Consider the following 22,844-nt stretch of genomic DNA (forward strand, 5'->3'; position numbering starts at 1 on the left):
AACATAATTCTATTGAAAATAGCGAAGTTTGGATAGATCACTGAAGAAGAGATTTCATTCCAATTTGCCTTGGTACAGTAATGAAACAATTTTAAAAGTTCCTCCACATCACACTTGCATACATGTTTCCTATCATAGTAGCATGATATACACCAGGGCATACTTAATCGACATGAACAAAAAATGAATCCAAGAAATAGAAGAAAAGGGGAGAAACCGAGTTGACTGAGAAAAGTAGTGTGTGTGTGTGTGTGTGTGTGTGTGTGTGTGTGCTGCTACAGAATGCTGGTAGCTGCAATCACTTCCCCTCTTACAGTTCATTGGTTGAGTCACCACTTGTGCAGAGACTTATTTTCATTCACCCGCTCCAGAGATTACAGGGACAGAGTATGGAATGGAATAAAAAAAAGAAATGCACCAAACAGTCACAATTTTTCATACAACACAGGGATCAGGGGACATGAAAGCTACATGGAAAAATCATCTGAATCCACATTCTGCCGATAAAAGACATGTGCACTATTAGTCCAACAGCCATGTGACAACTCTTGAGACAGCCATTATTATAACAAAATGGAGCTTCAGCACAGAAAGTTATGTGAGAAGTGGCACTGTGGGTAGAAAGAAAAAGTTGCAGGAAATTCTTGTACCTGTGGTTCCAGGAATAGAACACATGTCACATGGAGGTGCTAAGGACCACCTAAAAGGTATTGAAGTTTGTGGACTCTAATGTGCCCTGACAAGAATTGATTTAACTTTGCTTTAGTTTCCGGTCCAATCCACATATGCACTACCTCCCATGGATTAAAGAAAGAAAACATCAAATCAAAATGGACACTGGAAGACAAAATATATCAGAGATATCTTAAACCTGATCATGGTTACAAAATCTGTGATTTGATGTTATCATACTGGTCAGTGTCAGTGATTTATATTCTTGTTGAGTAAGTTCTACAAGAGACTAAATCAAGGTGAATGTTGTGCACAGAGGAGCATCATCCCACACAATAATCCAACAGGTGCTGTTTACATATTTGGATATTATCGTCTCTGGTAAATGAGATGGAGCTATTGAAATTTCATCTTCCTCTAATCTACAAGACCTTTATAAAACCATATGCTTAGATTATTACTCTAATATAGTTTTATATTTTAGTAGTAAAAATATTTTGAGAGTGGCACTAACCCCCATTTCCTTCAGAAGGGCAACATCCTCTTCATAGAGGTGATACGAATCTGCAGCAATATCTCCATTCAAGCCATCGTCTGTCTTGTTTGGATACATGTGCAGCATATGATCCCAGATATTTTCTCCTTTACCTGAAATGAAGTTCAATTGAATCAACTCATAACACAAAATGTATGAAGGATACTTTGAATTATATTATGGTAGCATAAAATCATGCATGCTTGTATCAATATTTCAGAACATGTTTAACTGTTGGTAAATGTAACTCCAGTTATTGCTGAAGACAGCGTAAGAAGAATATGATATTCTCTAAAACCCAACAACAAATTGAGCTGAAAATCATAGTTGAAATTGTAATATTGCCACCAAAATGGGGGAGGCACATATATATGCATAGGAGGAAGGCACAAAAGATTTATTCTTCTTGTGTCCACTGACCAGAGTTCTATGTATGGTGAAAACGTGATAAAACAACATTAAGTACACAACGGGTAGGCTGTAGCAAATCTAAACAGATATTCGCTTCTATCTCTTCAGCAGAGAACCAGTGCAGTCGAAATGGAAGCTTAAAAACATTCTAAGTAAAGCGAAATTGCAGTTTTAGATTTTTGAAAACACTTTATCTTTTCATAGAACATGAAGAAAGCAACAAATAGCCTACATGAAATGTTCTATGAGAGCTTCTGTAAAACTATGGAAGCAGCACTTGCCTCGCCTCTCCTTAGTGGTTGTTACTGCATTATAGCATTCATGAAAAGAGCTCGGATTTTGATAACAATATATTTTTTTTTATCCTGATCTGTTTTCTCCATGCAAAAATTAATTTAATACGTTTCTGGGTCTATTTGGTAGGGCGTCTGACAGCCACACGGGAGACCGGCCAGGTTCGATTTCCAGGTGTGTGATCTAAGGTAGGAATTTTTCTGGCCTTGTCCCTCTTGGGCTCACCCAGCCTCAAATCAATGTAATCTGGGAACAACCCTGGGGAAAGGGGGGGGGGGCGATATCGGTGGCTGGAGCATGGTGCTGATCACATCACCTCCAAAATGGCCGACATCGAGAATGTGTGTAGCCCTACCTGCACATCCACTAAATGTGCCTTCATGGCACGATGCTATATATATATATATATATGTATGGGGAACTTTACCTTACATTTGCCTTTCTAGGTTTTGTGAATGTGTTGACCTTGGATTTATAGGTTATTGGATGCATATTTTAGCTTCAACTCATATTTTGAACAAAACATTGTGCATATTTTTGGGCAAATTTTGGAAATGTTTTAAACATTTCACCAGATATTGCTAATAAAATCGTGCTTTTCCTGGCAATACAAAAGGATCTTATTTACCTCTATTACATAGAAATGGATTATAATCTGAGAAAACGGTCACTGTGAAACAAAGTGTGAAGAAACAGCTTGCTTTTCTTTCCTTCTTGTACCCAAATTAATTCAATTCATATTTTATATCTTTACATTGCAACAATTTGTTACAAAGAGTACCTTGCGGCCCAAAGATAATTAAATGTATTTTTATGTGTTATATTTCCAGGGTCACAATTTGATACTGTTTGGACATGACTGCATGCATATTCAGAGGCGGCGATCAGTGATTTATCCACACACCCCTAACACTCCCAACACCCTCCCAAATTTTGACGAACACTCCGCAAGGGGGGGGGGGTGTAAATATGGATTTTTATATGAACAATAGAATGACAATACTTCAACATAAAGGAACCATTTGTAGCTCTACAAGAAGCGAAGTCCAATGCACCTTTCAGTCAACTACAACCCAAGTGTCAAAGAAGGAGGGTGGAATGGTCAGCATGGTCATTTCCAGGAAACACCAGCTCCCTTGACAAGGCTTCGGTCAGCTCTAGGGAAGGGACACTGCCATCTGGAAAATGTCAAACTGACTTCTCGCCCCCCTTCAAGGGAGCACATACCGCACACAGTGTTGACAGTTCAGCATTTGAGAACCTAAATAAATATTTCTTAAATACATTACAGATTTGTAAATTCAACCCCTGAGTCAATGACATTTACATTTCGTTGCATTTTCCTTTCAATTCTTTCATGTGAAAAATGTACGATAAAAGTACGTGAAGAAATTCAATGATACAGGTTTGACTCCTTGTAGTGAATTGTGTTTCTATGGTTAGCAAGAGATGTGGGAGAGATGGATAATTTTGGAGTGATAGAGAAGAGAACAGTCAAATGCCATTGGCCTTAGGTCAGTCTCAATGTAGCATCTCAGTTCGTGTGTTGTCGTTCTGCTTAGTGTAACAATGTCTGAAACTTTACTGCAAAATTGGCTGAAGAAGATAGAGAAAATGAAACCAGACAAAGAAACCGAAAGTGGTGAGTAGAAGAGCAGTGACACTATATGTAGGTACAATTTCTTCCAACGGATATTCATAAGTACCAATATCAAATTTACTGACTGAGGATTCGATATAAAACGGCAAGTATTTCATGAAGAACCTAAGTGATTCATTCACATCTCTAGTTGATGTATGTGACAATTTTTGTGGCTCTAACAGTTCTTACCTTTGTCAAAGAAATTATGTATTAGGAAGAGAGTTTTAAAAGGGAGGGGGTCTGCATGGGTTGTTTGCCTGGGTGCTAAGGACAAATGGGGTGCTGAACCAGACATAAATAGAAAAGCGTTAATGTTTGAGGCCCTGCGAAATTGCTGGTACCCTATTAAATGAAAGTTATTATGAGTTTGCAAAGATATAGTAAAATCTAGTCTGTTCCCTGACATAATGGCATATTTAATTTTTTTCAACTTTTCAGAGGAAGCAAAGGAAGTATAAGGAATAGAACAAAAAAATAAATTTTATTTACATTAAATCCCAAATTTATATCTGACCATAGGCACACCAGTGGTGGCAGGACAGTGCTTGCCACTGCCTGCTGGAAAACTTGGAGAGAAAAAATTCCCTTCTTTCATTATGCTCTTTGTGTTAGAAAGTGAAATAAATGCTATTCAATTTTTAAATAATTGAAAATAAAGCATTACCTCAAATTAGAAGTGAAAATTCCTTGCCTTCCCTTTGCAGCTAACATGCCATGCATTTATTTACACATGTTATTTCGTTTTCTATTAAGGCAAAGAGGCACAATTCCCTAGAGTCTCTCGTTTAGTATTTGAAAGATACACTCTCAACAGTACCCAAGCATATTTTCCAAAGTTTTGTAAGGGTATAAGACTTCAATATGAAATTCGTTGACCGATTTCATTCAAAAGCAATACCAGGTATCTATCAAAGGTGCATCCAAACTTCCCACTATATTTCAAAGTCTTCATGGCCATGCTCTAAATATATAGAGAGTTTCATTACTTTAATTAATTTTGTGAATCATTGTTTAAACAGAGATTTGAAAACACCAGCAGAATTTGGAAGACACTCACAACATAGGACTATTAAAATTATATTATTATATATGCATATATTCTAACTGAAGCTAGAACAGGTGGGGGCAGGGGGCATGTGCTGAGGTAAAGAGGACACCGAACGAGCAAAGCAAGATTGTAAAGAGTACACATCGTGGGATACTGTGAAATGATAGTATTGTCGCAATGTTTAATTAATAATATGCATTATCAGTTTGCGAATAAATAGTTCTAAAAATTTTCTTGTTTGCCTCACTCGCAGTGTAGTCATTTATTTAACAGTCATATTATATCTGCAGATACATGCACTTATTACTACTACTCCAGACAGGCAAGAGCGCATGCACCCATGCAATACATTCTCACTGATATATCATCGATGAATCCCCCCCCCCCACCAAAGATAATCTCGGAGTTACACCTAGGACCAGAACCATACAAATACAGTAAAAAAAATATTATAATTTATTTATAACTATCTTAAGAATTGCATGAAATAATCCCTGATAATAATATGTTTAAATTTTGTGTTTTTTGATGTCATCACTCACTTGTGTTTGGCTAAGGATTGATTAAATCAAGTACTGAACATCATTGGAAAGCAATACTTGAATACTTCCATCTTTTCCAGCATTTGACATCTTTTTTCTTCTGAAATGTTACGTGTATCCGTGTCTGCAAATTTCTGAACCTTATGAAGTTTCACGATTTGCATTCAATGTTATACTAGACATGGGCGTAACTTGAGTTTAACTTGGGGGGGGGGGGGGGCGAGTCGAACTTTGGGTTTGACTTTTTTTGTGGGGGAAGTCGAACTTTGATCTTAAATTTGGGAGGCGGGGTAGAATCAAAAATCTTTCTATCCCATAAAAATAGCATCTAGGACTATTTAGCGTGCTGTTACATTTGTGAAATCACTAAATTACTCATTACTTTGCTCCTGAGTTCCAGGAAGTATACCATTAACGTCTAAATTTTAATAAACCTGAACATTTGGGGGGGGGGGGTAAGTCCCCCTTTACCTGCCGAGTTACGTCTATGATGTAACTGAAATCAATAAAACTATCTATTATGGACTTATTTACCCTCATATTGAATATGGTATTGTAGCATGGGGTAGAGCTTCTCATATTAAAATCTCCTGAATACTAAGACTTCAAAAAAGGGCATTGAGAATTATGTTTAAATTAGGTTATAGAACTTCCTGTAAAGAAACTTTTAAAGAGCAACGAATAATGACTGTTTTCTCTCTATACATAAACAAAGTCATCTTATTTGTTTCAAATACTGGTCTAGTGACCAAAAATTACCAAATGCATTAACACAACACTAGAAGCAAAAATGACTATCACCTAAAACAAAACAGACTGCAGTTATCAAAAAACACACCATTGAATTCTGGAATATGGTACTATAATAATCTCCCAATATTAAAATACTCACACCCCAAATTAAACAGACATTAGCTATAAAAGACTATTTGCTAAACAAAGCAGTGTATAGTCTAACTCAATTTTTGGAAAATCCAGGTCTAGAAATTAACTAATGATAGGCTACCTCTAATTTCCATCATATGTAATTACACCATATTTACTCATATATATATATATATATATATATACACTGTATTTTGTTTTAGTTGTAACATATATGCCCTCATGTATGAAATTCTGTTCAGTAATATCTCCTTTTGTGTATGATAATTTTTATGTAACTTTTTAAGGATATAATAACAACCCACAGCACGACAGCCCTTGAGAGCCTTGGCTTACCTACCGACTGCTGGTCTCCCTCCCATACTGTTCCTCCATCACCTGGTATAGCGTGGAGATCTTAGACCAGTATTGGAATAGTCAGGGGGTCAGCCCGACGTATCCCCAGCCGTTATAGTAGGTCTTCTCGACCGGGTTACCGCTCACTCATTCGGAGCTCCCCAATTTCCTCACGATGGTGGGTTGCCACTGGCCCTATACATAGGCCAAATAAATTCCGACCAGAGCCGGATTCGAACCTACGCCGTCCCGCAGCGAACGATCTCAAGACGAGTGAATGCCTTAACCCGCTCGGCTACGGAGGAGGACAACTTTTTAAGGATATACTCTCAATAATACACATGTAATCCACAAGTATATATATATATATTTGTATTAGTTGTAACATATATGCCCTCATGTATGAAATTCTGTCCAGTAATATCTCCTTTTGTGTATGATAATTTTTATGTAACTTTTTAAGGATATACCATATTCTTAACAATCATGTATCTTAAACTATTTGTAGAAGAACTCTCAATAATACACATGTAATCCTTGACGTTTTCCATACCTATGTATTGCAGGTTTACGGAAATAAATTATTATTATTATTATTATTATTATACTAGATGAGTTCTAAAAGGTAAAAGTGTTCCCCTGTGCTTAGCACCACGCCATGAAGGCGTATAGGGGGTGTGGGGGTAACGCCCCACACTTTCTTGATCTGGTCATGAGTGGGGGTGATGTGATCAGCATCACGCCCCTGACTGCCTTTACCCCCAGGGTTTCCCCCCGGTACCCATGTTATTCGACGCTGGGTGGGCGCCGGGGCCGCTTCCAACGTTAGAAAAGTTCCCGGATTTGAACCGGCCTTGAGCATGGTAGTCAGACGCGTTACCGACTTTTTTTTTTTTTTTTTTTTTTATTCCTCAGATACATTTACAAGAAAAATCACTACAAAAATTGCATTGCTTTACAAATACAATACAAATTATACATTGCTAGTATCACAAAGAACATATTTATATAACAAATGCAATCACTCGCTCATATGCACATTTGTAAATACACTTCTATAAATTTTAATAGTAGACGTTACTACTGAATTGTGATGACTTTTGACACCAACTTTTCTCAAAATTACATTCTTATACAACACAGTAATTTACCATTTTTCTTTCATACAGTAATTTTACAGGTTTTGGATAACAATAGTTCTTTTAACATTCCATCAGCACCTTTAAAAAATGTGCAAATAATATTGTTCTTTTATCTTGAGACACTTTATGATATACCTGTTTAACATATATTAAAAATTGATCATGAAAATCTATACCTTTATATATGCAGACAAACAATATATAATGTCCAACTAACCATTGTACACTACGCAATTTAGTACATGGAAAATACGAAAACGTAGGTAACATTATGTTATGCACAGTAAACGCATTGGGATGGCTGCGACAAATTTTTCCTAATAACACACATAGATATTTCCATGTTTCACGTGTCCGTATGCATTCACTTAGCCAGTGTGAAATCGAACCATTTTTTTTACACCTACCACATAGTGGGTCTTGTAACAGTTTTAATTTATGTAATTTCTCTTCCGTCACCACTATATCCTGCACCACACAATACCACGCAGATTTTACCAAGGGCGATAAATGTGGTGCGTGAACATTGTTCCATATTTTGTGCCAGGGATGGGTTGGTTGATTAATCATTATCTTGCAGCTAGGCAATGTTGCCAAACAACGTGACTGGTATAATTGAGATACTTTTGGTATTTCAAGAGGTTTCGCTGAAAGTAGTAGATAGCAAATTTCTAGCACTGATTCTTGTAAATATTTATACTGCGGTGGCACCGTTGCTATAGCGATCGGAGACTGCAATGGTATAGTGTCCAAAATCTGCTTAAGTATCACGCCCGTTAAACTGTCTGGGAAGTTTACTAACATTGACATATCTGCTTGTACTCGGAGAGCCAGGCTTTTTAAATCCACGTGAATCAAGCCAAGCCCCCCGCACCGTACCGGTAGACATACATTCTCGTGACTCACCCGCAACATTTGGTGTGCCCAAACAAACCAGTTTATCGCACTCCTTATCTGTACAAAATCCAATTTCCTCATCGGAAGCACTCGTGCCACAAACCAGAGCTTTGAACTCGCATAAATATTTACAAAAGCTACCCTGGCAACCAAGCTAAGGGCACGAAGTTTGTTTTGTTTAAGCACACTTTTCAGTCCAGCAATACATGTTGAATAATTTTGAGCAATCATTTCTTGTAAAGAGTGGTTAAATATTATTCCAAGTATTTTCAATGCATTTACGTTTTGAATTTTATCATTTTGATACAAGTGGTTTGTAGCATCTAAGGGCATCCAATGAGTTTTATTATAGTTAAGCTTTAGGCCAGCCACCGAGCTGTACTTTTCTATCACATTTTCAAGTATTTCCATATCTGTCGGCAAATTCACAAACACCGTGACATCATCAGCATAACCTAATAATTTTATCGTTGTTGAGTGAATATTTAACCCCTGCAATTGCATTTCAAGTACCTTTAAAAATGGCATTAACACTACACAAAAACTTATCATAGACATGGGATCACCTTGTCTGACACCCCTTTGTATAGGAAATGTCTTAGTTAAAAAACCATTGATTTTTACACACGATTTGGCATCAGTATATAAACTCTTAATCGCATTTACAAATTTTGGACTACAACCCATCCTTAAAAATACAGCATATACAAATTCGTGCTGTACAGTATCAAAAGCATTTTGAAAATCCAATGCCACTATACCATGGTGACCTTGTATGTTCGTATGTCTATAACTAGTTATGACATCACGAATTGTCTGTAAAACAGTAAAGATCGATCTATTATTACCATAACAGTATTGATGGACACCGATCATTCTTTCCATATAGGGAAAAAGACGACGAAGTAAACATCGTGCAAAAATTTTATAATCCGTGCACAACAAAGATATAGGTCTATAGTGTTTTACTATCGTAGGGTTAGGAACTTTGGGGACCAGGACGATTACACCTGTGTTGCTCGTCCTTCCCAAGCAGTGTTGATTAAATACTGCATTTATCCAGTCTGTCACAATATTACCTACAAGTGACCAAAATCTTTTATAAAATTCTATGGGAATACCATCTATTCCTGGCGATGAGTTATTCTTCATTCCCAGAATCGCTTCGTACACCTCAGCAGCTGTAAAGGTCTTTTCAATCCGCAAGTTGTCATTAACAGAAAAAAATTCCGGAACTTGTTGTAAAAATATTTGTTCCTGAGCTGGATCATAACTTGTTCCTTGAAATCTAGAGTGATAAGCGCGGTAAAAGATTTCCTTTATGTCAGTCACATTACTATGTTCAGAATTATCTTCGTCTATTATCTTATGAATCGTTTGGCATTTTCCACGATTACGTTCATGTAGAACATGACTAATATTGGCCATTTCAAGAGGGTCAAAAGGTAAAAGTTTACTACGTATTTTGCACCCACTTCTTTTTTGCGCGTGTAATTGCAACAATATTGCCTGTACTTGTTTAATGTTCTGTTGCACTTTTCCCCCTCTTACCCCTTCATCAGTTAGCTCTCTCAACACTTTATAATAAAAATTGTATTTATTATTCCAATCCTGGTTCCTTTCCCTACTATATTGTCTACAAAATCGTGTGATAGCTGGCTTTAGATATTCATCCCACCACTTAATTATATTTATTTGTTTCGCCCTTAATCGTTCCCAATACTTCCATTTCCCTTGGAATTTGTCAGCAAAAAGTGGATCATCAAATAAAGATACATTCATTTTCCAATATCCATACCCATATTGTATATTTGGCAGTTGCATATTTACCGCCATTATAATTGCACTATGATCTGAGAAGCAAGTTGGCACCATATTAACATTAGTGATATTAGGGATAATTGATGGTGAAACATAAAATCTATCTAACCGTGAAGCACCCCCATCCTTTACATATGTGAAGCCTGCACTTGTTGGGTGCAAAGTGTCCCATGCAGCTTTCCATTGAAACCCAGTTACCAACTGTTGCAGCGCATTGGATGTATTAAATCCAGGGCGCTGGTCTTTTGGCAAAAAAACACAATTAAAATCGCCTCCACAAATAATATGTTGCTTATTACCTTGAAGTTCCGTCGCTACTTCAGTTGCGAAAAATTCATTGCGTTGCTGCCTTTGATTACTACCAGAAGGCGCATACAGATTACATATCCACAGGTTTTCCACTTGTACAGTTGTAATTCTACCACTCGGATGCTATTCTACATTTGATACAGGTATATTGTCTCGAACTAATACAGCTGTTCCTTGCGCTGAATATGTGGAATTATTATAGACAATATAACTAGCGGGTAACTCATAATTAGTTATTGCTACTTCTTGAATGAGAGCAATATCTATAGCGGACTGAATTAGAAAGTCCCCCAATGCACTTTGTTTTGTTTTGTTTTGTAGTTTGTTTATGTTTATACTAGCAAGTCTAATGATGGTAAGCATCACTATGGATATGTAAACAATTGCTTTTACAATACTGTTAAATATATACATTGTTTTACTGTTGTTAGGTCTACCTTACACACAAAGATTCTTAAAATATAACAAAAAAAAATAGCTATACTTTATACTCTGGCGATGTATGGAATATTTCGCACCAATCACCTGATCAAACATCATATACTGAAATTTATTCATATTAATCATGGCTAAATAAAATATTGTCTCTTTCGCCATATCATTTATGGTATTCCAATCTAGGTTATTCGTGACAAGTAATATAAATACACACCAAAAAGTACCCGTTACTAACATTTCTGTTAGATATATCTTTTAACTTAACCCGTAAACAAAACCATCTCTTACACTCAATACCAACAAAAGGGGGTGAGAGAAGGGAACATGAACACTTCTAGTTAATAACACATCTTTTATGTCAAATGTTGGATAACAAAAGTACTTACAGACTTTCTGTAGAGCCATTCTTCTTATGTTTATCATCACGAGCAAGGGTTGTTTCCAGATTGTTGGGTACACTTTGGGACAGGTTATCCCTCACTTGCGAAGGGGAACGTTGTTCACTTGGTTTCTTTGCTGGAGGGCCATTGATCGATTCGACGCGACGATTCCTCCTCCGTCTCTGCCTCCCCACTAGAGGTGATGATGTGATCTGCACTGATGAACGTGCTGGAGACTGGTCCCTGGTAGTCATCTGCAAGGTATTTTCATCTGTTGTAGGTGCATCTTCAAGTGTTTCCCTTGGTTCTCTTTCCTTAAAAGTGTTGGTGATCGGCAAACTGGGATCCTCGTCTTTGGTTGACACTGAACTCTCCATAAATTCTTCAGTACTTTCCTCATTTGACGCGATTTGTTCTTTTCTGGTCAACATTTGTGGAACACCCTGTATTGTCTCATCACTGACACATGCAGGTGGTTCGTTTTGTTTCTTGGTCGTTACACCCGAGAGTATTGTAGGCTCACTGGTGATCACTTCTTCTGTGCTCTTCAGGTTATACGGGATGGGTCGGACTTTTCCTGCATACGAATTGTCACCCACTCTTGCTGAAGATCGCTGTCGATTGGGGCATTGATTGAAGAAGTGTTCCTGGGAATCACACGCTGCACAAGTCTTAGCTTGACCATTATGTGTGACCCAATACCTCCCTCCACTTATAGACACGTAAGAAGGTATTGAACGGGTCAAGGTCATCTTTACAATTTTTCTGCCTGTACGTACTGGATATATATGATCATCATTATACTTCTCATCTACTAATGTATGTATGGTTCCATATTGGTTCAACACTACTCGTATCGGGTCATCGTCTAATTCACTTGGGATCACATGAAGTCGAACTATTACTGTTGCACTGTCAGCCCATGTCATTAAAACCTCATGGGCACCTTCCGAATCATTATACAAATAACATCCATTCGATTGATTCAACAACCGTTCACACACAAGCTTCGAAACTAGCTTCAGATACAAACATTTTCTAAAGTGATCTAACTCGATACTCACGACCTGATCCGGTGTTAGTTTCAATGTGTCGTTTATCCATTGGTGTAATCCCGTCGACGTGGGTTTGTCTCTGATGTTGCTGAAATTAATTTTCAGAGTGTTGACCCTTTTAATCGCCATTTGACGTCTATGTATTAAACTTCCACAAGACACTTACGTAAAGCACTGGCTACGCGTACGCGTGATCGGGAGTTGTACGAGCGAGCGTTCGCACAACTTCCTTGTATCGCAGCTCTCGCCAGACTGACTGACCCACCGCGGCCACAGTTGGTTACATATCTAAGTAATGTTGATGGAGCAACTTTTTGAATAGTTGTTATTATTAGACAGTTAATTCATGTTATTCCTTCTATAACTTCTGGTAGGTGAGTTCTTGCTCTCACAATTAAATACCTACAACAGAGATGCTAAAAGGAGTGTTGTGGGGTTCATAACCCTCATTAAACTTCATTTTTCAAAAGTCATTGTAATATTTTGCCCCATTTTCCTGCCAATATTAACATTCAAAATACTTTTTCAGCAGCCTGACCTCCGTTAAAAACTTTTTGGCTGTGTCTATGCACGTAAACACCCAGACAGACACACAAGGAATTTTAAGAAAGCGTTCTTTGATCTTGAGTTCAAATTCCGATTATAACATGAATGTTAACTTTCCTCATTACTTTCACGAGTTCGTTAGGCATTTGCATCGTCAAAATTAAAGTTCGAAGACCAGGAAAGTGATATGAAATGGCAAAATGCATTTTCATCGTCGAAGTTAAAGGTCGAAAACCAGGAAAGTAATGCGAAAATTTAGCGCATCGATAAAACTGATAAGTTTTGTGAAATTTGACCCTTGTACAGTTCTTCACTGGAATATTATTGAATTATTTCTCTACAGACAAAGTTCAAGACACACTTCACACAACTACGCATACACAAATTTCAGTTTGTTATGCTTATAATAATGTATTAAATAGATCTCGGACTTGTGATCAAGAGATTAGTATATTTAAATATAATATTACGTTTCTTTCTAATATCAATTTCATAAATAATAAGCCTTACGAGTGTAATTACTCCGCCAAGTTCCTCGGTCGAAATGAAAGGAAATCGAGGAAAATTAATCCTCTGTTCCTACAGGCGATAGACTAAGTGTTCCTCAACCGACGGGCCGCGGCCCTGTACCGGGCCTTGCCGTAAATTATACTGGCCTGCGAGAAGTTCTTCTGAAGTGTGTGACTTGCAGTCCAAGCTGCAAGGAAAGATGGCTTTTCATTCGGTGGTAAGAAATCAAAGCCGCTGAGAGAGGACTGTTACTCGTGGAGCCTCCAAATTTGAGTTACAAAAAGTGGGACCGTTCTAGAGTTAGGGCCGGAAGGGTGAAGCGACTTGCAGCCCGATCTGGCAACCACCTGGAAAGATAACATTTCCTTCGGATTTTCACTGCGATAACAGAAAATGCTTTCGTAACAGTGGTTGTGAGCGAGCAGCGTTTCGTCTCGCCTCCAAATTTGGAGGTTGACGGTCGAACACCATGGTCAATTTAGTTTGCGCGGCAATTTTCATTAACAAATACGTATATTGAAGTGGAAATATTCTGATTAATTGAACTGTTTAAACTTTAAAGTGGAACATGCCAATGAAAATCAGTACTTACCAAATTGATTTAATGACATTGGACAAAAGGCATCGTTGTCAAATTAAACCAACTTTTATTAACAAGCCTAGACATAAAGATTATGCCATAATTTAATTATTAATATTAAATTTCAATGGTAGATATTAATTAATGTATAAAGTTAAAAGAAAAATAGAAACCTATTTACGAGTAAAATTGTTCGGATCAGGGGATCGACTTTTAAGAAACGAATTTACCGGCCCGCTTGCTCGCAAAGGTCGAGAACCATTGGATTAGGTTACTTGAAACCACGTCATTTCAATATTTGCACCGGCAGGCGGGTTGGAGGCGAGGGAATGGGATGGAAATCTTCGTTTTCTTTCGGCGGCTCTTGTCTACCTGAAACCGGTCAGGCGGTGGAAAATTGATTGATTGATTTGGTGTTTTAAGTCCACTTTATGTACATTAAGGCTAATTGGGACTGGACCTACAGTTTAAAGTGGGATCCGAACCACTATGTGCCTCCACCGGCACCCGGACCTCTTGATTACAATGTAACGACGCTACCACTGCGCCATCGGGGAGGCCCATGCGGTCGAAAAGGCTGCTAGAGTTAAAGTAGCTCCTTCCAGCTCGCCTGCTGATCATACTGAGGAGTGAGGAGCACATGACAAGTAGTGTCGCTGACTTCGACAAGACAATAAATATTGCGATTTTTAAAGATCTATCAATGCTAGACTCGCTACTCCTCAGTGCACTTCACTGGGAACGATCCAATCAACATCAACGTTTCACACAATAGGAGCTTGACAGGCTAGTTATACGTAGCTTACAAGTAACAGTTACTTTCTTTATTAAATCTGTCAGTAGTTTTAAAAGTAAATAGCTGGAACAGGGTTTATTTTTTAAACAGAAGTAACGTTATTAACAGTTAGTTTTACAATTACTTTACGACACATCCTGAAAATTGTAATGCGTGGGTAGAGTTAAATTTGGCAACCCTGTTTCCAACTATGTGTCTTCTCTGGATGCTAAGCTGAAAGGATATTTGTGAAACCTCCTACGACAATGAAAGTAGGTTCGTTTTGCATGCTAGATGTAGAACGTCCACGTTTTATTGTAATTGCTCAATTGTACTCTAATAGAATGTGAAGACTTGTGTTTTGTTCCACTTTACATTTTTATTATTGTAATAATACTCGTAATACTATATGAAGATGTACACCATTTTGAACAACTCTTGATAACACAGGTTAGTACTCGTTATGCAATATAAATATAATTGTCTGCATGGTAAAGATATGCGCGTAAAAATAAGCGGGACGTTACAGATAAAAATTCCGGCATCTGCGCCATGCCTCGCCGTCTGCTGCCACACGCTATCTCGGCCCCGAACGCACTGTATATTATGTACGCACAAGAGACTTAAATAAAACAAATGAAGCCCTAAGTCTTCAGTGATCATAAATTGTGCGTAATTTGTTTGCAAGATGATTCCAGCACAAAGTAACTGCTACAGTAACTTGCATGCGTTGACAATTACTTTTCAAGTTCCAGTAACTGTAATAAGTTACTTTTAAACTGAGCAATTTGTAACTGAGTTACGTTGTGAACCAAGTAACTGTATATGTAACCATAGGCGTGCGGATGGGGGAGGGGGGCAATTGCCCCCCTCCAATCATGGACATCCGCAGATTTTTTCCATGGAGAGACAAGCAAGGTGTTTTCCTATGGGGTATATTACTCCGATAATAGTGTTGTCCCCTAAAAAAACCACCACTTGAATTTGAAATTATCATATCAATGTAAATTATTATGACTGCAACCAAATTATACGTGTGAAATATATGCTTTTAGGTTGACATTCGATTTCTAAAGGGGGAGGTGGGGCAATTCTTACCCCACCTTCCAGACGTCCATGTCCCTACATTATTATACTTTCACCTAGAAATTTAGTATAGAGAAATCTTGCCGTTATTAAACGATATTATACTCTTAAAGAAAATCAAGTATTTCAATCCGATTAAAGTTCAAAGCAACTGCGGGGAGGGGGTGCAATGACGCAATCGGCATTGCTCCTCCCCAACCATGGACGGAAATCAATTCTAGGAGGGCAAACATTGAGGTAAAGAAAGCAAGACTAGAAGAATCTCTAAGTTTAGCAGGACAAGAGGATACTCATGATGGAATTATTTTCACGTCTTTCTTGCATTAATTCTTCCAGACGACAAAGAGCACATGCAGGGGGGCACCAAGGGGCAATTCCCATCCCCAATATCAAATTTTATACAAATCAAAATATATTACGTAAAATTTTCTTGCTCGCTTCGCTCGCAATGTCTGATTTTCTTATAGTCTTCTCAAGTTTAGAGCCGTAGCTAGGGCTCGGCGGGAGTTGGCCCTGGACGCCAAACGATCTAAATGAGAAAAATTGCAAAAGAGAATGCCATGGCACCCCCGTGAGTTTTTTTGTGCCATATTTAATCCATATTGTTTTCAGTTTGCAAAAATTTGGATCTAAAACTATTTTCTTGCTCGCTTCGCTCGGAATTTTATTATTTTCTGTAATGCATTGTAAATTATCAGAGAGCGTTATGGTGCCTTTACTTTGCTGCATTATATACATATACACCCATCAATTCAATTAAACTAAACAGTGAGATAATATTAGTTTTTTCTTTCCCGACTGAACTTTCATCAAGGCTTTTGACCCCCCCCCTAATCAGAGGGTCTGCGCACGCCTATGTACGTAACGCAGTTACTTTTAAAAAGTAACTTTCGGAATACTGGCAAAAGGCAATTGTTAAATTACAACAAATGCAAGTAACTCACCATCTTCATTCCATGCCCCCTCTACCTGATAAGAAGCAGTGGCGGCTCCGAACAGGAAACCTTCTGGAAACGTGTCGTAGTAGAACTCGTCATCCTGACACACGACAAGCTGTGCTAGGAAGAACAGCCCAAGAACATTCACCAACAACATTTTAGCAACGTTGTTGTCCCTACACTGGAATGAAGAGAAGACGCAGACCGGGGATACGCTTTGACGAGTTTTTATAGTCGCCATTATCAGCAACATCTTGTGTGTGAAAAAAGCTCTAATCACCGGAAGAAAGAAGGCAGTTGCTTTGTTCGACAAATCTCTTGTCGCTTCTCTGTTTTTTGTGCAATTAACCTTCACATTGTACGAGGCGAATGTCTATCGTTTCTAGTTTCTGTGTATCACAATCACTTTCCTTTTCTTGCCGTTGTTGTTCAATATGAAGGACAATTTAACCTAATCTTATCATTTGGCACAAGTTCCGTAAGCGCAGAAAATAGCAGCTTGTGTTAATGAACACCACTCTTCTCCAAATGAGGCTACATTTGTGACAATTACATAACGCTTTGTGTTGGAACGTTTTTGCAAAATCTTTGAACATTAGCAGACAGGAGTAGCAGGAACGTATTTAGAAATTTATTTCGGGAAGGGGGTCCGATCCAAGTGTCTCAGAAATAATAATAATAAATAATACAAACGTTTACATTAAAATAATTATATGGAATAATAATAATAATAATTAATAAATATTAAATTAATATTGTATTGCTATTATTACATTAATAGGTAAAAACGGTGTAAGAATAGAGATATAAAAGCATGTATTTACTATCTAGCATGTAGTTAAGATCGTTAAAATTTGTATTAAGGCAACCACCCTGGTAAGGAAATCGGTAGCAAATAGATAAAGAATTGAGCATTTATTACATAACAAGAAAGAATGTTAGATTCAGTTAACGAAATTAAAGTTTCAGATTAATACCTTTGGTTGTCATTCAAAGTTCGGAAATAAATTACCCTCGATTATACAGCTAAACAAGAATATTTTCATTGTTTAATGTTAGTACTTGGTAAGTCTTTCGGAGGGGGTCTCCGGAACCTTGGGCTTCGTCCCTAAATACGTCCTTAACAGTGTGGTAGGATAGTTTAGTGTCGAGCGTCTCCAATAAAATTATTATGTTGTTAAGCAACAAAAAAGTTATTGTACTACGTTAGCTTTTGTTTAGACACAAACACACATCAAATTAATGTTAAATAAAGGTATTATAAAAATTAAATATTTACTGCCTTCAAACAAATTGAAATAAATAACCCTCGATTATACAACAAATGTTAAACAACGCATATTTTCGTTATTTAATTTTTGTATTTGGTAAGATTTTCGGGGGGTTCCGGACCCCATGGACCCCCTAAATACGTCTTTGATGAGTAGCGACGGAGTAGATGAATGAAGTCAGAATTATTTTGTTCTTTAGTAGTATTTTTAACAAGAACTTCTAACAGGTCGTTGATTTCTAGGTTCTTATCCTGTTTGTCCACACATCTAGATCATCAAATCATAATTTGTCCTCGCCTAATGAGGTAGAAAAGCTATTTCGAATAACGAAAATACAATATAGCGATGTGTTTAGCGATTGGATTTCTATGAGGGAGTTTTCGAGCAACACGTGTCGTTTGAAAACCGACCATCAGAAATAAATGCAATCTTCCGAACGGAAGAGACACGACGAGCTGCATGTGTCGCTCGGATTGGACAGTATTCTTAATACTGCGCATGCGCAGCGAACATTTTGTTTTATTGTAAGACTGAAGGGACCTGTGTCGCTTGTACCTTGCCCCTTCGGTGTGAAATCTCCGTGTCACTTGTTACCTATTGCGTGGCGCTTGCCACCTGTCGTGTGTCGCATGACGCTTCGATCTGAAATCTCCCTGAGAGAGGCCAATATTAGATGTCAAGCTACTTCCAACCTTTCTCTCTCTCTCTCTCTCTTGCTACACTTCGTTATTTTTCTAAAATTCTTTCTTGACAGTTTTTGCATTTAATAAGTTATTGTGACAGCCTTACGTAAGGAATGAGGAATGGAAGAACAAGAGTTCCCCGTCATTATTTCATTGGGATTTGTAGCTGTCGCCAGGTTTATTATAAGTTTTAGACATCAACTCGGCATGTGATCTCTTAATTTTAGACTTTAAATCGCGCTTGGTCGAGGTTGCGCCCCGCACTCACTTTCACTTTTAATTAAGCTTATATGCCACTTTGACAGTATTTAAAATATTAGCCTATGGTGCTCTCTATAGCTGATTTCTAGAGTGTCACGAGCGACATGATCACATTCTAAGGAGATAGTGTATACGCAGGCACGTATCCAGAAATTCTTTTCGGGGGAGGCTAAACATAATTTATTTACAGGCGTATAGATAGAACCTCGCAAGGTTTAAGGTCGATGCTGGCGATTCAGTTCCAAAACGGTGGGGGGGGGGGAGGGGGCAAGAAAAGTTAACTTTCTCTTGGTAGACAAAGGTTAGCATTAAAAAGCCATAGTGTGGGGCCAAAAATGGAGAGCAACTATCTCCTAAATGTGCCACTGTTTAAGCTGTTGTTTTTTCTTCTTCTTCTTTCTTTTAGGACGTGATATCGGAACATTTTTTATCACTCAACTCCTCTGTTGCAATGTACGAACGTTGTGTTTGTGCCGAAACGATCTCAGTATGTGTATGTGTGTCCGTTTCACGAAGCTGTTCTGCAACGGACAATCTATTCGAATGTGTTCTCCCGGGTTTGGATATGATCCTTTATGGTGTTGTCGCCTGCCTTCGAAACGAATCCTAATTTTTCCATCCTTATGACTTGGATCGTCAAGATTTAGGAAGAATTGAGACCAAAGGCACACACACACGTCGTTTGCAATGAGTGACCCAAAATCCACTAAAATTTCCACATATGCAACATCTTCTTGCTTTCTCTTCTCGACATTCATAAAATTTTCGGCCTTCATGGCTGCCCCTTTGTGGTAGTTAGTGTTTGAGTGTTTTTCCAAAACAGTTGACTTAAAAGTCCTTTTTTAACCCACAAAACTCTCGGACTGCATACACGAAACTTGGTCCGGTCACTAATAAATCATGACTCAAAACTTAGATTTTCAGTCGATGTGTGCAGCTTATTTCTTTTTTTTAAAAAAATGATGCTCCAATGCCCATTACTGCTGAAATATATACTTTAGAGACCTTCGATCTGTTCGGCTCATGACCCAAAACTAGCCCTACACAGTCGGCAGTGTCTTCAGCTTTGGACCCGAACTTGTACTAGTGGTAGACTTCAGCACTTTCCAGGAAAATGTATCACTAGTCCTCTCTCCCACCCCCTTCCTCCCCGAATCTCTACATCTTATAAAACTGTCAATGAACATCGTCACACTTACTCCCGAAGTCTTATTGAATTATTCTGTTGTACAGACCAACTGTGGAATTGAATCCGCGTATTTATATTCATATTATATTCTGGAATGTTCCGCACATAAAACGTTTTGTTAATACTTTCCTCGATAATCATATCTCTCCTTAAATTATAATCACAATATTTTATTTCACACACACAAGCCAAAAAAACTCATTTTATCTAGTGTAAATCGAAACATTTCGGAGGGGGCTCGAGCCCCCTGAGCCCCCCTCTGGATACGTGCCTGTGTATACGGCAGCATGAGAGAAATCATTGTTGTGGAAGGAGCGTTGTCAGAGTGAGCTCAGATTATGTTACGTTATATATACGATTACGTTATATATATTTTTTGAAAATTTAGATTTGTGCTTTATTTAATCAATAAGTCTACGTTGTTTCTAGTAAGTTTTCGTACCTACATGTTTTTGTCGTGTTAATAGAAATAAATCTAAGTGACTTTATATTATATCAGGCGATCTCTTTTTAGACTACAAACGATTGGAGTTGATCGCCACTAATTTTGTGCTAAGTGACGACTTGTTACTTTCTCGGAAAACTTTCTCTTTTCCTCTAAATCTGTTCATGAGTCCATCACAAAACTTTCTATTCAACGCTGACATTTTTTCAAGGACATACCTTTATTTGTAGTAGAGGAAATAATCTCTGTCGGATACGTCTAAAGGTTGACAAATAACAAAACTGTATTGTTTCTGTGTGTATGTCAAATTTACAGATAACACTTGCTCCAAAGTTTAATGTGATAATGACGAAGAAAGGAACCCTGCAATGGTGTGTTTTTTCGTCCTATGATCATCTTGCACTAAGGCATTTCTTTGTTTTTGGAAAACTATTGCAAATACTTAAAATATTGTTAAGAATTTATTGTCAACTCTCGATTCTACGACCTTTACGGTTCCAGGGGAAACGATCGTTTCTTCAAAAGGCCGATTTTCAATCATCCCTTCCCCATTAGCAAAAAAATGTGTTAAAATTGTGCTTAGGCCGATTTTTTAACGTCTCTCGTGGCAAAATTGCACGTGGTATTCATTAAATACAAATTTATTTCAATAAATAGGTCTGTTGTACTTAAAATGATACACCATGGGTGCAGATAGGCTACGTCCAAAGATGACGTCAACATTTTCGAACAACCATAGCGGGATACACGAAACGGTGCATCGATCGGGCCTAATATTACACTTGCGCGCTGGAAGAAATATATGTCATCCTTCCTATTGCAATGATATTCCGCACGTGCAGTTACGATCACAGATTACCGTCAAAATTTACAAGAAATGGTACCTTGTATCATAGGCGCCGACTCCATGGGGCTTGGGGGGGGGGGGCTCGAGCCCCCCCAATGTTAACGATGTGGGGGCAGAGCCCCCCAAATAATTTTGCTTAAGAGGATCTAATATATTATTTTGCTTCTCTTGTAAAGTTTACTCTGAATTGTGCCACATGAACTTAACTTTAAATACACATTTGAAATGTTCTAGACCATCAACTTTGGGGGGCTGAGACCACTAAACCATCAACTTTGGGGGGGGCTATGACCAGAGACAGCAAAACACGTGACTTATTACTATATACTAAGTATGTAATTATGAGTATTGTTAAAATTTTTACTAAAAAGAGTTTCAAAAGACGATGTGTATGACTAGGGTAGTGGATGAGACATCAAGCTACAAATGGCTCTCACATGACATTCAGAACGAGATCATTGATATATTAGGGGGATCTGTTTTGCGCTCCGTGGTAGCAGATATTAAATTAAAAGTCGGGAATATTTTGCTATTGTGGTTGACGAAACTTGTGACATATCCATCCATGGACAATTAATATTCTGCATTCGAACTGTGAATAAAAATTTTGATATTTTTGAGGAATTGATGGGCTTTTATGAGATTCCGAACACTGAGGCCAAAACTTAAAAAAGGGAGAGAGTGAGTCATTCATTAATTTATTTCAGTGATCAGAGCCCCCCCCCCAATAATTTTGACAAGTCGGCGCGCCCCTGCCTTGTATCGACCTAACATAGAACTGCAGCAAGTAACATATGGCCACTACTTTGCAAAGGGTGTCCCTAAAGTCCCGTTACCATTACAATCGAACCATGGGCGTCGCCAGAAATTTTTGTAGGGGGGGGGTCGAATCGAAGATGTCGAGGACACCCCTCAAAATATTGTGACAGACCAGTGGCATATGCAGAAGTTTGTCAAGGGGGGTTATTTTTTGCAACATTACCTTGCTGCCTGTGTAATTTACGAATATAACAATGCAAATTTAAAATATGGTTATTTCACATGGTAAGCTATTATGAATCTTGCCAAACCATTTTTGTATATACTACATATTAGTGATGGGTCGTTCGTGAACGAGTCGTTCCTTTTGAACGACTCCCTCTTGGGAACTGTGAACTGTTCGCTCCTTCGGAGTGAACGAGCAGTTCCTCTGTGGTCGTTCCTCGGAGTCGTGAGCTTTGAGTGTACGTTGTCAACCGCTCCTGCAGTTCCAGCTCCGTCGATAACTCATGACTGCGAGAGAGAGCGACCGTGTTTTGTTTTGTTT

At 38.1% G+C, this 22,844-nt stretch overlaps 1 pseudogene across 1 annotated transcript in view; it reads right to left on the reverse strand.

The window, feature by feature from the left end:
* LOC146000019 (myrosinase 1-like) overlaps positions 1–17,042 on the reverse strand; it is a 34,515-nt pseudogene extending 17,473 nt beyond the window's left edge. Inside the window, exons 1-2 of the transcript XR_014443456.1 lie at positions 16,849–17,042; positions 1,187–1,320 (exon numbers count right to left, since the gene is read on the reverse strand). The product of XR_014443456.1 is annotated as a myrosinase 1-like (transcript). The remainder of the gene's footprint in view (positions 1–1,186; positions 1,321–16,848) is intronic.
* Between the last annotated feature and the right edge of the window lie 5,802 nt (positions 17,043–22,844).

Source organism: Lepisma saccharinum, chromosome 16, assembly GCF_977018435.1.
Source record: "Lepisma saccharinum chromosome 16, izLepSacc3.1, whole genome shotgun sequence".
NCBI classification, from domain to species: Eukaryota; Metazoa; Arthropoda; class Insecta; order Zygentoma; family Lepismatidae; genus Lepisma; species Lepisma saccharinum.